A 12980-nucleotide genomic window follows, 5' to 3' on the forward strand; every position below is an offset into this window, starting at 1 on the left:
CGCGTTCCAAAGCCGGGCGCCTTCGGCGCCATCATACTAAAAGAGTCGGGCGTAGCCCGACATACGCGTTACAAAGCCGGGTGCCGGAGGCGCCCTAATACTAAAAGCGTCGGGCGTAGCCCGACGTACGCGTTCCAAATCCGGGCGCCTTCGGCGCCCTCATAGGCACTAAAGGAGTCGGGCGTAGCCCGATATAGGCGGCGCTCTGCGTACATTTCTGTACTGAGTACGCCCGCGCAAAAGTAATATAAAGTGACTTCAAAAAGTTAGTAACGAAATCGTGACCCCAAAATTAATTAAATAAAAAATAAGTTCAAAAACTAAAACCCGACTACTGCAAATCGCGCTCTAAAAAGTATGAAACAAGATAGAATTCTTATCTACAATTATCAAGCAGGAAATATTATAAATGTTACCATTTTTAGGGTTCCGTACCCACAGGGTAAAACGGGACCCTATTACTAAGACTTCGCTGTCCGTCTGTCACCAGGCTGTATCTCACGAACCGTGATAGCTAGACAGTTGAAATTTTCACAGATGATGTATTTCTGTTGCCGCTATAACAACAAATACTAAAAACACAATAAAATAAAGATTTAAATGGGGCTCCCATACAACAAACGTGATTTTTGACCAAAGTTAAGCAACGTCGGGAGGGGTCAGTACTTGGATGGGTGACCGTTTTTTTTTGCTTTTTTTTGTTTTTTGTTTTTTTTTGCATTATGGTACGGAACCCTTCGTGCGCGAGTCCGACTCGCACTTGCCCGGTTTTTTTATATAAAAATACAACGTAATATAATTTACTGAAGTTTTTTATATATTTACAGAGATTCAGAGGATAGCCGTGGTCGTATGCCACGATTATAAACTTAAAAGTAATGTGGCATACGACCACGCAGTTTGCAGGAGTCGGGTTTTAGTTTTTGAACTTATTTTTTATTAGTATTTATTGTTATAGCGGCAACAGAAATACATCATCTGTGAAAATTTCAACTGTCTAGCTTCTTTTCATTTATCATATCATAACATCATTCAGCTATCACAGTTCGTGAGATACAGCCTGGTGACAGACGGACGGACGGACAGCAGAGTCTTAGTAATAGGGTCCCGTTTTACCCTCTGGGTACGGAACCCTAAAAATGGCAGCCCGAAGGATCGATCCGCTATATAAATTTTGAATTTGGCGCTCTTTATTTTTCAATGGTCTCTAATTATACAATTGTACATTGTACAATTTGTACAAATCACCGGCTCATTTGTCGCAGCCGGCAATTTTCGTGTTAATGTTGTTTTGGTCGGTGTTTATTGGATTGCATTCGTTTGGTGAAAGGCTAGTGTAATTTTGTTCTTTGTAAAGTACACTGTGGAAGTTAATTATTTAAAATAGTGAAAAGGTATGACTTTTTTATTATTCTGCAACTACAAGTAAAAAAACCGGGCATAAATAGGGTCCCGTTTTACCCTTTGGGTACGGAACCCTAAAAATAGAGTGGATAGAAGTTTTATATGTACCTAAGACTGTTTCTCGCTCTAATTTTATTTTGCTACAATTAGCTAGTAAACTAGCACCAGAGCCTCTACCATCAATTGGCAGAGTATTTTTCACTTACTTTCAGTGAATAAACGTGCCGTATGTCACGTTTTACGTTTCTTTACGGTCTTATGTGCCTAACTTCACTCCACTCCAAACGATACTGTCCCTTTCTAAGTATACTAAAAAAAGAGCAAGAATTATTATTTAATTAGTACGAGTAAACGGTAAATTACCTCTATCGAAAGTAAATTACGTTCACGATAGCGTTTGTCAATGCCAAACTGATGGTAGCCGTGCAGAGATAGATATATCCATGTTACTTGAATGTCCATGACTAATTTCATGTTATGTAGAGTTAGACCAAGAAAAGTGTCATTTTATACGTGATAATTTCATAGAAGTTTGATGTTTAAAATAACACTTGTGGCTTAAGGTGGCCACTGACGAGCCTTTCAACAGTCCAAATAGCGTGACTGCAATCCAAAATCGGTCCGTGAATGTCAAAAACGTACAATGTTTAATATTAGGATGCCGTCCATTTGGATGAATCCATTGTAACGGCATCCATTTGGAAGGCTCGTCAGTGGCCTGCTTTAAGGAGTCATTTGAGGGTAGGTTTTGTTTACTTTTATTTAAATACCTAAAGATACAGATTTATAATATACCTAATGCTTCTAAATTTATTATTATTTAACTTAATGATATCAATTTGAATTTATTATATATTTATTTATTTTAACTTAATGTACTTACATATGTTTGCAATAAGAAATCCGCAACGCAGGCTTCGTCCCGTGGCTACAAATGCAAATCAGCAACATGCCTCGTCCCAAACATACCAAGGATGATATCCGCAACAGGCTTCGTCATTATAAAATCTAAGTTAAACAATATCTTCTTGCAATAATGAATGAATGAATGAATGAATGAAATTTTATTCCAGAAATAATGCTTCTAAATGAAATGATATGAAACGATTAGTTACCAACCTTTCCCGCTTTCAGTGTATTTCTCAATATTCCCATAACATTTTGTGGCACCGAAAAGGAATAAATTATCTATGTATCGTGCCCAGGGCAGATTTATGCGACATGTTCTAACGCAGGGCGGGAGTTCCGGGAAATGGCCGCCGCTTCCGGTCCCGCACTTCCGGTTCCTGTGGCGTCTAGAAGGTCTGTTTGTTTTTGGTGCGTATTTTTGGGTTTTATTTATGTGAACTTTTGGGTGATGCCATTATCATGATTTTTCACCTAGGTAAGTACTTTTAGTTAGCACTCAACCAACATAATAGTAAAACTTTTAGTTGGCAAATATACATTTAATATTCATTAATATTTCGCGTTTAATTGAAAAAAACGTTTTTATATTATAACAGGATAAATCAAATAATTGTTTGTATGGTAAATCTGTTAGGTATGTAGGTATTTATTTAAGCCTTTATTTGTCTTATGATAAATTATATTTAATTTTGATTTAAATACATACATGTTTTTTCTTATATTATATTAAAAAAGTTTATTGCAGGTTTTGTTTTATTTACTTCCTTTTATCCACTTTCCTAAGAATTAACTGAATTGGTAAGTAATAGGTAGATATTAATTTGAATCATAACTATAATACAATTCCAAGGTATTCCAAAAAAATCCCAAATTCCAAGGACTCTTAAGTAAATTTTAAAAACGTAAAGAAATGTCTCCCCACATAACCGAATCCACAAGAATACAGGGTGTAACCCCAAGACGGTACATTTATTTAAAAAATGCAGCATCTCTTGCATAACGCTACATTAGTGCGTTTGGTGATGAAATTTATGACTCGCATTTGTACAATTTATTGCACGGGGGAGCTTTCTCAAGATTGCTCCCCCTGTAGGTGTTGTTATGACAACTAAATACAATGTGGGCCTGGGTTCTACTAAATACATGATCTCCTTTAGGCATTGAACTAGAATAGCTTTAGAGTATTTTACTGTATTTAAAATAAATTATTTTACACCATGCATGCATAAAATAAAGCACCAAAAACATTAGGGTTGTTTCATACATTTTGGCTGGTCAATTTTCTTTCTTCTCTATCGTATCGCTCTTGACAAAGCGGTCGTGGTCACGTTGAGGCGTCCGCATCGGCAGTAGAGGCGGACACAGCTCTTCGCACGATCTCCCGCCATCTCTCCCTGTTGGCAGACTGTCTGGCACAGTCAGATACGCGGTTTCCCACTGCGGATTTTATTTGGTCAGTCCAGCGCATAGGTGATCTGCCGCGCGATCTGGTTCCCTCCACTCTTCCTTGTACGACCAGTCGCTCTATGGAGTCGTTATTTCGCCTAGAGACATGGGACAATTTTCTATGGGAGGGTAAATTTTTTTCACGATTTTGGTGTTGGTCCCATAGTAAAAGTTGCGCAGTATAATCCCAAAACCTCCCTGGTAAGTGGAATGCGTTTATCTTTAGCCACCATGTATTCTGTTACTGGCTAGAAAAGTCAATTAATCCAGTAATTTTGGAGACGGAAAAGGTCCCTAATGTCGGAGAAGAAATGTAAAGTCTCTCCAAGCGTCAAAATGATATCGTATGAAATAAGTGTTTGGCGTCAGGACTCTTAAGCTAACAGACTTAAACTAACTAACAGACGTAAACCAGTACTACAGAATACATAACTAGTATGGGGTGTAGAAAAACCGGGCAAGTGCGAGTCGGACTGGCGCACGAAAGATTCCCATAATGCAAAAAAAGGCAAAAAAAAAACGATCACCCATCCAAGTACTGACCCCGCCCGATGTTGCTTAACTTCGGTCAAAAATCACGTTTGTTGTAATGGAGCCCCACTTAAATCTTTATTTTATTCTGTTTTTAGTATTTGTTGTTATAGCGGCAACAAAATACATCATCTGTGAAAATTTCAACTGTCTAGCTATCACGGTTCGTGAGATACAGCCTGGTGACAGATGGACGGACGGACGGACGGACGGACGGATGGATGGACGGCAGAGTCTTAGTAATAGGGTCCCGTTTTACCCTTTGGGTACGGAACCCTAAAAATGTAGCTACTACTATAGATCTAAGAACCACATAGCGTAAGTAGTACGTAGTACGTGCTCCAGCATATCTGTTCAGTAATGCGTTGTTTTGTGTCGAAGATACAGTGAGTGCACCCCCCAGTAATCCGGGGGTTGGGGCGACGGGATGCCGGTTAAGGGGTAGTATGCTACGGATGGTAAGTATTTTTTGATAGATTTTGATACAAATTGTTAAATTTGAATAGCTCCTTATTCTTATTACTTCATCCAGTAAATTTGGAGATGGAAAAGGTCCCCAATGTCAAAGAAAAGGAGGTGTTATCTCCAAGCGTCAAAATGAAATCATATGAAATAAGTGTTTGGCGTCAGGACTATTAAGCTAACAGACTTATGAACTAATTATATGCTACATATGTACCTAATACATAACTAGTATGTATCTAGTAAAGCGAAGGTCTAGAAAAGTGAAGCTACTCCATAGATCTAAGAAGTAAGAACCACGTACATAGCGTAAGTAGTACGTGCTTCGGCATCTCTGTTCAGTAAATAATGCGTCGTTTTGTGTCGAAGATACAGTGAGTGCACCCCCCATTAATCCGGGGGTTGGGGCGACGGGATGCTGGTTAAGGGGTGGTATGCTACGGATGGTAGGTTTAAAAAAAAGTATTTCAATTAAAACAAAAAATATTCCTTTGCTAATCCACGACAAAAATTAATATCAATAGATGAAAGTCACAGAAAGGAATGAAAGAAAAATATTTTCTACTATGTATTTTGCAGGTTAATGGAAATAATAGTGTATTTAAATGGATTGACTATTCCCAAAAAAGTTTTAAATGTGTAAATACACTCCTTTTTTGGGCAGTCGTGTAATAAAATAATAAAATAATTATAGCTACACATTCGCCGCCTGCCTGCAATACGGCCACATCTCAAAATTTATGATTATTGGAGATTCAATCTTAAATAAAAATAATAAAGTTTCGTTTAAAAATGTTGGTGGCCAAGTGGTCGTATTGCAGGTACGAAACGCACTGCCGTATTCGAACTTCAAGATATTCACAAGAGACGACACGTACTAGATCGATTCTAGATACGTTAAAGTTTAGATATCAACTAGTTCTCTTTTGCAGCGCAATTCGGGAAACCAATGTCACTTTTACGATATCTATTAGATGTGAATTAAATCTCTAAGTCATATCCTGTGGAAATCGTTCAAGAGTATAGTTATCTCCAGAATCGCGCAAATGTCAAATTTGACAGGTTAGATCTTAAACATATCGTTATCGTATCTTGGTGATGTCTAATGGATGTCTATTTCATAATTCGAATCGGGCCCGCAGTGTCAGCTTACCCTTAGATCTGTAGACGTACTGTTTATATTTTCTTAATTTTTGAGGTGTAACATAAAAAGTATTTAAGGTTAATGTTATGGTATGTTTTATTAAAATCCTTAAGTTTCATAATCTTCGTCTACGTTATCGCTTCCCCTTAAAACTCCCATATTTTTTCCCAAAGCAGATGTTGCCCGAGTATTCTATTCTTATTACATGTAAAATATGAATAAATAAAATTACATGAACTTCTTTGGGGGACAAAGACCTTGTATTTTCTTGAAGTTAGCTTCAAGTTAAAATAACCTATTTTTTAGATTTCATGGTAAGTATATAGAAACAGGCCGCGTAGCCAAGATGCCAATCGCTCACGCTCCGTAGCGATCGAAACGCAACTGTCACTGTCGCACTAATATGGAAGAGCAATAGAGAGACACAGACAAAGCTTTTCGATGTCGAAGCGATAGCGATTGTAACCTTGGCTAGGCCGGCAGGTTGTCTACAAGTACATAAGTATTAGATGTTCAAGCAAATCTTGTTATTAGAAAAAGGCGCGAAATTGAATTTTTTTATGAAACGATATCCCTTCGCGCCTACATTTTTCAAATTTGCCGCCTTTTTCTACCGACAAGATCTGCTTGACCAACTATAAATAATAACGTCAAAATAATGTGGAAGGTCCTGAATATTGTACGATTAACATGGATTTTTGTTCCTGAAATTATGTTTTGAATCGTGATTATTGACTTAAATTTCTATATACCGAGATACCTACACTGGAGAGATCTCAATATAGGACAACTTCAAAAAATGGAAATAACGAAACAAGTGAACCAAATGCTTACGCCGTCGGCACATCAAAGGGCCTTTGAAGTTGCCGACGGCGGACCGACTCAGACGGTTTTTCTCTTAGAGAAGTACTTAATTGGCTGAAATAGGTTTCGAGAATGTGGTGACACGAAAATCAACTAGTTAAATGACTCTTAACTAGGCAGTTAAACAGGGCCACTTTCATTCACTAACCCGGGTTTAACCAGTTAAACCTGGAGTTACAATGGTCACAGGTATAATTTGAAATCAGAAATATTTATTGTGCAAACTGTGTAGGTACAAGAACTATAACTAAGTACCTTTTTTATGGGTATCAACAGTTTTACCCTTTTCGGGCATACAATTTATTTTATCTTAAACTAAATTTTTATACATACATACATATAATCACGCCTATTTCCCGGAGGGGTAGGCAGAGACCACAAATTTCCACTTGCTACGATCCTGACATACCTCTTTCGCTTTCTTCACTTTCATAACATTTCTCATACACGCTCGCCGGTTTAGGGTGCTCTTGACCGGCCTTTCTTCAGGATTTCCCCGATCTGATCAGAGAAAGTCCGCAGAGGTCTACCCCTTCCAACTCCCACTTCCAGTTCTCCCTTATGCACCCTCTTCGTTAGCCTTCTTTCACTCATTCTTTCCACATGTCCAAACCATCTCAACATATCTTTCTCGATCTTTGTCACTACATCTACATTCAGTCCACACTTTTCCCAAGTCAAGTTTTGTCAAGTTTTTATATTTAATCTTAAACTAAGTTTTAATATTTCATCATAAACTAAATTTTAGTATAGGTACATTTAGGTTAATCGAGTTATAAAATTCTTTTAAGTTATAGAAGACTGAAGACACTGGGATGATACCTACTAATATTGCTAGATCTGTATATAATTTTGAGTCCTTCCCTAAGGGCCGATACAGACGGACTGCAACCCGACTGCAATTTGTACGGGAACTGCAGGCCAACTGCAACCTCGGCGCGCAGTTCCCATACAATTTTCAGTCGGATTGCAGTCCGTCTGTACCGGCTTTAACCCTCAAGATTGAAAAACAAAAGTAGACGAAGAAAAGTACAAAGATAGTGTAAAAGTATAGACTGTTCATTGACCTACAAAGTTAAAGTTGACTTTCTGACCCAGTTCGAGAATAACTCGGCGGGAGTTGCGCGTGGTCAAGGCGACGCCATTAACGCTTAAAAGTCTTAGAACACCGTCTTAAGGGTAGTGGGAATGAACAATCTTGATACTTGAGTAATTTCTTATAAAACTTGTTTGTATCATGACGATGACTAATAAGGAAACAACTGTAACTATGTGTTTGTGTTATTTAACTGTATTTTTAACTGTATGGTGCACAATAAAGAATATTTACTTACCTACTTACTTAAAACTACTTACTTACTTGCTGCCGTGGCGCAGCGACCCGAAGTAGATTTTGGCCTCTGACACTAAGGAACGCCATGCTTGCGCCTTTTCTGTCCAATCGACGGCACCGAGCTCGTTCAGATGTTTCACGACCTCATCGCACCACCTACTTAAAACAACCATTTTTAAATGGAGAAAGATTCTCTGTAATGACAGGTCAAATGATCGCCTAATGTAACCGTCGCTCATTGACTCCTGCAACAAAAGAGGGGCTGCAAGTGCGTTTAAGATGCGGCCTTTAAGATGGGTATACGCTCTTTCCTTGAAATTTTGAATTTCGCTCACTCGTGCATGCAAAATGAAATGAATGTCAAAACAATCGTTGTGTCAAAACCATAACAAATTGTTAACTTCGAATCGACCCGTATTTATTTGACTTAGACCCACTTGCACCATCCTACTAACCCGGGGTTAAGCGGTTTAACCGTCAACCTAGTGTCAAATTGTAATGGTAACCATGGTAACTCCTGGTTAACTCCTGGATAGTGGAATGGTGTAAGTGGGCCTCAGTGTACTTCTGATAAGTACCTTATTTATTTATTTAACCTTTATTGCACAAAAGAAAAACCTTAGAGTACAAAAGGCGGACTTAATGCCATAAGGCATTCTCTACCAGTCAACCTTTGAATTATTCAACGTCATTCGATATTAATTTTATTCCAAGTATCAAACCGCATCGATCGCAGTATACAAAGTTGGCTAAGTAATAAGATAATGAAGAAGGGTCGGGATCCGAATTAAAACGAGCGTCAGCCCGGCGGGTCCACAGCGTCGACAAAACGCGGATGCTGCATTAATGCACGTCGTGGTACTGAAAAATAACGTAAGTATTCCGGTAAGTAGGTTATTATTGTATAATTCTTATAAGAATAAATAAAAAAATAGACACTTTTACCTTTTTTGTGTTACCATAGAGATATAAGTATTTTGCTCGCTCCATACACAGATTTCTTACTTGATAATAATAAGTTGTATGGGAAGTATGATTAAACTTATGATTTATTCGTTTTAAAGTTGATTATAATTTCAACTCAAATTATAAATTAGGCTCAAATTTTATCTTGAACATTAGCTAAGGCATTAGTTTGAGTTTCTTATTAAGTTTAAATTAATTTGTATTTTGATTGGTGGATTTCTTAGTTGACAACTGGACACCCGACTCCCAATAATGTAAATATCCCAGTGAAACTGTCCTTGATAACTACAATTTTGAAGCCAGTTTTCAAATATTATTCCATTCTTATTCCTAGCCCTGCTGAACAAACGTACTTCATTCCTTGTTTATTTAATGAGAGCAGACGACCTTGTTATGACGTCACTTCAGAGAGAGATGAAAACTACCCTAGTGAGGTTTTCCACGAGTGTGATAGAGACGGCAATGTCAGCTGAGAGTGAATAGGCGATTAATCGAAGAAAAGTTCATTGTCTTTTGCTCTGAATGGGGTAAGTTTTTACAATTGGATTTTGGAGTCGAAAGAAACTTGAATTGACCAAGAAAAGTTTGCAGCGGTTTTGATAGCCCAAGTGCAAGTGAAAAATTTCTTTATGTAGGTACCTAGAGTCAGACCAAGAATAGTCTGCAGCGGATTTAATAGCCCACGCAGTGAAAGTGTTATTTTAAACGTCAATCTTCTATGAAATTATGACGTATAAATGACACTTGCATTGCGTGGGCTATCAAATCCGCTGCAGACTTTTTTTGGTCCAAGTCTATGTAGTTTTGTAAAGGAAAAAATATACCCCCTCCTTACACCCCCCCCCCCCCTTACCTCTGAGCGTTTTTATATATTTGATGTGACCTTTTTTGCCACTATCGTGTTATTTTTATAAAGGATCGCAAGCCCTTTTCATCCTTATAGGAGAAAAAAGTGTCATAAAAATTACATACATTTTTCAAACTTTGGGAAATGGTAAAACAATAGGAAAAAAGCTCTGGAAAATTTTATTGCCCATTAGGATTGAAAAAACTCGTGATTCCGAGTAGAAATAACACAAAAGTGGCAAAAAAGGTCACAATATATAAAAATAAAAGAAACGCTCCTCTATTACATATCTAATTTTCTGCTATCTATTTACATCTCCTTCGTTTCCATTTTATATAAAAGGCAGCTTTCTGTCCCTTAGAGAATATAACCAAACGGAGTGGTCGTTAACGGGCGTTCCCCTCTGTCGAAAAAAGGCGGCCAATGGTCAACCACATGTTAAACACATCTATGGACTGACGTTTATCTGACATGGCTATGTTGACGTTATGCATACATTTGATGTGCCCCTCCCCCGCAAAAAACGGCAGACTATTTTGTACCGAAAATTATAGACATGGCGTCTCCGTTGGTTATATCCTCTAAGTTCTATCCCAATTTACCGAAATAAGCAAGTCAGACTGGAAATTGTTGAAATCCCTCTCACAATAAAACCCTAATATTCCATTTGCGAACATCTCAACCTTCTACAAATATCCAATTCGTTTCGTATAAGCAATAAATAAGAGGAAAAGGTTTCCAGACGGGCCCGCAGTGTACTGTTTTAAAACAGTAGCTAAATATAACAGTAAGTAGCAGTGGCGGCGCGTCTAGATTGTTCGGAGGCAAGCCGTAGCTAATTTGCTCTTCCTTTTCTTCATGAGTTTAAAGAAAATGGCCCGAGAGCCTGAAAATCAGACAAGCCGATGGGAATCGAGTTCTATGGACGCTCCGCCACTGGTAAGTACCTACAACATCGATGAAGCGTGGTTAAAAAGGCCCACTGATTAACAGTCCGCCGGACGGTATCGGCCTGTCTGTCAGTAAGAACAAAATTTTGAAAGCTCCGAACAACTGACAGGCCGATACCGTCCGGCGGACTGTTAATCAGTGGGCCCCTTTAGCCTTCTTCACACTAGGCGAGAACTGAGACACCAGCGCGCCGCTCTTCCACCTTCGTCACCGGGCGCGGCATTCTCCTGCCAGCATGCGGTCGCGGCTGCCGCTCTCGCAGACTTTATGGCGCGATTCGGGAAATGAATTAGAGATTCACTAGATATGAAATAGTAAAGATATGTGACGTTCCATGGCAAATGGTACCTTGTGGCGGCTGGCCCTTACGTCGCATAGCGCCGCAATAGCGTAAGCGCCAATCGCCATAAGGTACCTTTTGCCATAGAACGTCACATATCTTTACTATTACATATCTAGTGAATCTTTAATTCATTCCCTGAATCGCACCGTTAGTCATTTACGGAATTGCCGCACTCTTATGGACGCTGGTTAAACCAACATCTTATTGATGTTACAGGCCAATGATGATGATAATCTACAACAGTCACCTGCAATAATATATTACGTAACGTAGGCCGCAAAAATATCTGACACGATCTTATCTGTAGAGCCATAAAAGCGCGTCACATATTTTTGCGGCCTTAGAAGAACGACATATTATTGCAGGTTACTTTACCTACATACAACCTGGTATCTGCCCGATTGGAACTTTAACTTCGTTTTTGTTTGATGAAACGTCACTTTTGACAGTAACATGACGTCCACGAGCGTATATTTCTATGATTTTCAATCGTAGGAAAAAAAAACCATTTGCTTTTGATTGCTGAAACTAAAAACAATTGCTGCTTAGTCGACGAAATTATCAATGTTGTTCGTTGTTCGAGAAAAACACTAGTGGACGGAATAGTCCCTATGACGGAATTAGCCACATCGACCTTATCTAATCCATATCGTATCTAGTCGTAATATTTGACGTATCTTAAAGTTCGAATCGGGCCGTATAGCTATCGGCAGGAGAGTTGAGGTCAATAATTACACACTCAGTAATACTCAGCTACACGAAGTACTAATCGCAAAAATCGCATGTGGTAACAATCGATCAATCAAGTCGTGAATAAGGTAAACGTGCTCGACGTGCTAATCCCCAATAGATGACACCTCGCTGTCACCTCTATTGACAATGACTTAAGTTTAAAGATGACTTAGATGACATGTATTGGGACCGCGTCGAGCACCAGTACACATCCTTATACCTGACCCCTTACAGTACGTGTACATACCTACTGTTTTCACACCATACACTGTGTCTATGGGGTGGGTAAGAAAAGTAAAAAAGGCAACGGATCGAAGTCTCTCGTCCGTCGGATCCAATAATCCGGCCGTCTGTCCGCCGCCTAATGTGATCGCAGCCTAATGAAAAACGCGCGCCCAGCTTATAGTACGGACTTAGCTTGTTTACCGACTACGCAGAAAAAAATGTGTTTCTTCGACACTATGTTTTTAATGGTTATTTAAAAAACTAAGGGTTGTGTATTTCTTTACAATAATAAGCAATCTTCATGGCTTTTGAGTACCTAATAACGAAGTGTCCATTACTGGTAGGTATACTGGTCGCTCTAAAGGAGCCCACAGATTACCAGACCGTCGGACGATAATAATAGCCTGTCGGTTAAAGGAAAAATTTGACAGTTCCGAACAACTGACAGGCTGATATCGTCCGGCGGACTGGTATTCTGTGGGCCCTTTAAGATTTCGAATACTAGTGTTTACCCTACAAATTATGAAATGAATTACAATAACATTTTTTCTGATAGGAAAAATAGGAAAGGGATAGGATGGGGATAGCAGAGATATACGAATGAAATAAAGGCAACGGATCGAAGTCTCTCGTCCGTCGGATTCGATAATCCGACCGTATGTCCGTCGCCTAATGTGATCGCATTCTAATGAAAAACGCGCGCCCAGCTTATAGTACGGACTTAGCTTGTTAACCGACTACGCAGAAAATGTGTTTCTTCGATATGTTTTAAACCCGTACGTAAGTTTATATTATGGTAAATATTTTATTTTTAGTTAGGGCG

Source organism: Cydia fagiglandana, chromosome 11, assembly GCF_963556715.1.
Source record: "Cydia fagiglandana chromosome 11, ilCydFagi1.1, whole genome shotgun sequence".
Classification (NCBI taxonomy): domain Eukaryota; kingdom Metazoa; phylum Arthropoda; class Insecta; order Lepidoptera; family Tortricidae; genus Cydia; species Cydia fagiglandana.